General features: G+C 50.4%; 1 long non-coding RNA gene across 1 annotated transcript; it reads left to right on the plus strand.

The window, feature by feature from the left end:
* The first annotated feature begins 856 nt into the window (after positions 1-856).
* Positions 857-2107, plus strand: LOC123607715. The gene is made up of 2 exons (XR_006716862.1): positions 857-1015; positions 1364-2107. It is a non-coding gene; the product is annotated as an uncharacterized LOC123607715 (long non-coding RNA).
* Positions 2108-5048: the final 2941 nt, after the last annotated feature.

Consider the following 5048-nt stretch of genomic DNA (forward strand, 5'->3'; position numbering starts at 1 on the left):
TGTCTTACTCTGTAAAACAGCGGGCAAAGTCGATGAGGTGTGTCGGAGGGAATCAGAAATCCGAACAATCGGAAACTATGATCTCTGGATGAAGGTAGGGAATAGACTTTGTGAAATTTAGGATGCAGTTTTCAGCGTAAAAACAAAGATAATTTCTCTCGCTGTATTTAGAAATAGTCGGTCTTTTGCATTCTTAGCACGGTGCTTTATTTCTTTTGCAGAAAAAGAGCGACTGTGATTTGCCCGTTACGAGTGATACTCGAGAACTGTCAAAGAATTTAGGATGACAGCATGGTGTACAGTACTCCTCATAATAATTAGAAATAAGCCATCTAGGGAAATAAGTGGTGAGCTGTAAATGTACAAACGACTAAGTGATATTTTCCACTGATGTTTCCCATCTCAGCTGGGCTAGTCTATGTGCTTGCATTTCTGATTATGTAGCCATTTTCTTGAACAAAATTAGTAGGTTTTCACATGTATTATTACGTCTTATGTCCGCAGTAAATTAAACTTTATAGGTAATCGAAACATCATTGCGTGATATAATTACAGCTCTCTGAATTAGAGTTTAAGAATGTTATTGCAGTAGGACGTACAACTTAAATGTCCCCTAATGGCAAAGATTAACAGCATTATAAACTTTCTAGAAATATGCAGCTCATGGTCCTGGTTGACTGTCGAGTAACTTTTTTTAATTAAGTCTTTTTTTAAGATTCTTTTTTTTTTTCTTTTTTATTTTTTTAACGTTTATTTATTTTTGAGACAGAGAGAGACAGAGCATGAACAGGGGAGGGTCAGAGAGAGGGAGACACAGAATCCGAAGCAGGCTCCAGGCTCTGAGCTGTCAGCACAGAGCCCGATGTGGGGCGCGAACTCACAGACCGCGAGATCATGACCTGAGCTGAAGTCGGACGCCTAATCGACTGAGCCACCCAGGCGCCCCCAGATCATTGACTTCTAAAAGGGCCGACAAGCTCTTGCGTGCAGACTCAACGGACAGCCTTGTTTCCAGGTGGGAGCGTGCCCTGTAACATAGCGTGGTCACCCAACCCCGCGTGGTGACCTGTGTAATGAATTTGGGTGCCAGCGTCCTGAAAAGTTACATTCACAACACGGTTAAGTGTGGGTGCCTGATCTTGCGATGACACCTTAGGAAATTCGCTTCATGACGTGGGGTAACAATATTGATAGGGCTTAATAACCACAACCCACAACAGTTTTTCAGGGTTTTTGTTTTTTGCTTTTCCTTAAAAAAAAAAAAAAGAAAGAAAGAAAGTCACTGATACATTCACACAAAAGGCTATCCGTTTTTAAGCCTATAGTTTTCTCTTGAAATCTTAAACTCCTCTGTTCACCATAGATGGTTCTGGAAAGCCTCCAGCTGTGAATCCTGGAATTCTGTCTATTCAGTTCCTGACCAGGAGTGAATGCTCGTGGCCGGTTTGAACAGAGCAGGAAAGGGGCTTGGTGTTCGCACCCCGGTGCCAGAGATGGTTTGTGGGACGCCGGTGACCTCGTCCCCTTGAGGACCTGCACTGCCTGACTCACGGGCGTGAGGGTTCCAGTCTGTGTGTGGGACAGTGGCAGGCGTGCTGGGCTACACGGGAATCCCACCCGCGACCCCTGGAGGAGACCAGCGACTTACGCAGTCCTGCTCGCAGTGAGCCGTGCATGGCGTGCTAGGAAACGATTGCTTCTGAGCGTGTTCGGTGCAGCAGAGGAAGGAGCAAGTTCCAGGGCCAGACATGTTCGGGAGGCTCGTGCGAAGGTGCAGGGTGTCTCTTTACTCAAGGGCCAAGAGCTCTTAATCACTTGGGAAGCCTACAGGGGTGATGGCTCTCGGCCCCAGGCTCCGGAGGCCAGAGCTGGGGACACCCGTCTATGTGGGTTCCCCCCGGGAGAGAGGGAGCACCAAATCCTAACCACTAGACCGCCAGGGAACTTGGGGTCCCCCCGGAAGAGCTGCCTTCACGAGGGGGTGTCGGTGGAGGGACGCCTGTGTTTCTGCCCCTGATAGACTGTTCTGTGAGAGAGAAGATGAGGTTTCTAAAAAGGACTTTGTTTAGGAAAAAAAAAAAAAAAAGTCTCTCTCTTCCCCTCCCCCGCTCTGTCTCACTCTCAAAATAAATAAAGTTAAAAAAATTAAAAACTTTTTTCTTCGGAATATTACTTGTATCGTGAGCTGAAGAGAACTCCTAATGGTGCTTCTGGTGGTCACTGGTGGTAAGTGAGGGACATTAAGTTCCAGCGGCTATTTTGGTGCTTCGCAGAAAGACGGACAGATGGCTGTCTCGTGTTTCTTTTTGTGGTCGCTCATTTCTTAGGCTCATACTCATCCGAGGTAACGCAGATGTTCAGTCTGTTACTCTCCTCAGACCGCATTTAGGCAGACATTTGTTCCTTAAGGGCACAATTTTCATTTACTGGAATTTCAAATATAAACAAAATGCCCCAAAGGGAAGGGATTTGGGGGGGGCCCGGTGATTCCTACAGTGTTATCCGCGTGGCAGTTGATGGTGTGGTCATCGCTGTGATGTCTAATTTCTAGTTTTTAGTGAAAACAACCCCTTTTGATGAGTAGGATAAAAATAAATATGATGTGATGCTATGTCGATTCATCCTTTGTTTTCAAGTGAGAACGCCCAGTGTTCTATAAGTTCTGTGCTTTGGGGAATATTCTTTTTTTTTTTTTTTTTTTTTAATGTTTTATTTATTTTTGAGAGAGAGACAGAGTGCGAGAGGGGGAGGCACAGACATTGAGGGAGACACAGAATCCGAAGCAGGCTCCAGGCTCCGAGCTGCCAGCACAGAGCCCGATGTGGGGCTCGAACCCACGAACCGTGAGATCATGACCTGAGCCGAAGTCGGACACTTAACCACCCAGGCGCCCCACTTTGGGGAATATTCTTAAAGAGGAAAATAATTTCTGTTCATTTTAGTAGTTTCGGTGGGCATCATGTTTGTGGTCAGGGCAAAGAGTTTCCAGATGTTACTTATGTTCAGATGTTTTCTTGATTCATACCTTTGGAGGTTGGGGTCGGTTCTCGACGACGGAGGCTCTCTCAGCCCGGGAGAACTCTGGCGGTTGGCTGCCTGCCCTCTGGCCATGTGACGTGGTGGCATCTCTCGTGGAGGATGTAGAGGAAAATATAAAATGAAATCTGCTTTCCTTTTGGTTCTGGAAGAAAAAATTTGTGGTAAAGAAGGCAAAGCTTTGCTGTGTGGAAATAAATGAAGTAAATGAGAACAGTCATGGCTGTTTTCTTCGGAGGGGCTCGGCCACCATCGCGCGTGCCGGGTGGGGACTCCGAGCTGGCAGAGGGGAGCCGCCCCGTGGAAAAGGGGGTCAGGTGCGCCCCGCTGGGGGCCGTGGGTGTGGGGAAGTCAGGAGGGCTGACCAGAAGCAGGATCCTACGCGGTTGGTTGGGGGTGGCGTATTTGGCTTTCCCCGTCAGTCCTAAGTTGGAGGTGGAAGCTGGCGGGTGTTGATCAAGGCCTGGCCGTCTGGGGCTGGTGGCTGCAGACCGCGGCTTGGCTTCCCCGACTGGTGGCCGCGGGTTGGGGGCCAGAGCTGTGGTCACATACAGTCTGGCTATTGTCTGTTCATATATTTAGTCCCCCAGTTGGAAAAGTGAGATGTTGAAAAACGAGTGGGTGGTTGGGCCAGTCTGCAGTCTTCACCACTCAAAACACCAAGGTTGGTGTCCCAGCCCTGCGTCCGCGCTGTGATGCTGCTGTTACTTATGAAACATTTGAGGCGCTTTTTTTTTTTTTTTTTTTTTTTTAAATTTTTTTTTTTTTTCAACGTTTATTTTATTTTTGGGACAGAGAGAGACAGAGCATGAACGGGGGAGGGGCAGAGAGAGAGGGAGACACAGAATCGGAAACAGTCTCCAGGCTCTGAGCCATCAGCCCAGAGCCCGACGCGGGGCTCGAACTCACGGACCGCGAGATCGTGACCTGGCTGAAGTCGGACGCTTAACCGACTGCGCCACCCAGGCGCCCCGAGGTGCTTCTGATGTATATCTCTAATATATGTTTTCCCGAAAACAATTTGGGTTCCCGACTCTGGCCTCATGAGACTGTGAAAGAGCCTCAGAGAAGACGAGGTCCCCGAGTTCTAGTCCCCTGCTCCGCTCCTGGCGCGCAGCATGGTCTCGGGGAACCGTTTCACTTCTTCGGGCCTCGGGTGCGGTTGGAATGGATACGATGAGGGCCACCCCGTGGCTCTCCTGGAATATTGTGATGATAACGCGGAAACCCGGGACAACGGCTGGGAGACCTGGGTTAGCTTCCCGCGACTGCCGGGGCAAAGGCGCTCGAACAGGGCGGCTTAACCGAAGTTCATTGTCTCTCAGTCTGGGGCCAGACGTCTGAGATCCAGGTGAGGCAGGGCCAGGTCCACCGCAGGTGCTGGGGAAGGATGTGCTCGAGTCCTCTCCCTTCCCCTCCCCTCGCCCGAGTCTGGTGGTCTCTGGGCTTGTGGCAGAGAACGCTAGTCCCCACGTGGTATTCCCCTGCACCTGTCGGTGTCCACATTCCCCTTCTTATGAGGACACCAGTCACATTGGATTAGGGCCACCCTGCTCCAGCATGACCTCATCTTAACCTGCCGAATCCCATCTGCGATGGCCCCGTTTCCAAATAAGGTCACGTGTGGAGGCCCTGGGGGTTAGGAGTCCAACGTACGAATTTTGGGGAAAGGCAGTCCAACCCACAGCAAGATCCAGGAACACATGTGGTTGATCCCGGCCACACAAGCCCCCTGGGCTCCTCGGCCTGATGGTGTGGTGAGCAGGTCTTGCCCCGTCACCCTGTCCTGTAAAATGAGGACGCTGGGGCCCACCTCACGCGGGCGGGACTGCATGGATGGGGCTTAGCATGATTCCTGGGACGCAACGACCCTACGATTGTAGGCTGCTGGGAATGCAGCCAGGGCCCCCTGGGGTAGACATGGGGAGACAGGGGTGTGCGTGTCTGAGAAAGGGGTGTGGGTGTCTAGGTTCAGGGCAGACTTGCTTCTGCCTCCTCCGCTGATCTCCCTG

The sequence above is a fragment of the Leopardus geoffroyi genome, chromosome A2, assembly GCF_018350155.1.
Source record: "Leopardus geoffroyi isolate Oge1 chromosome A2, O.geoffroyi_Oge1_pat1.0, whole genome shotgun sequence".
Lineage (NCBI taxonomy): Eukaryota > Metazoa > Chordata > Mammalia > Carnivora > Felidae > Leopardus > Leopardus geoffroyi.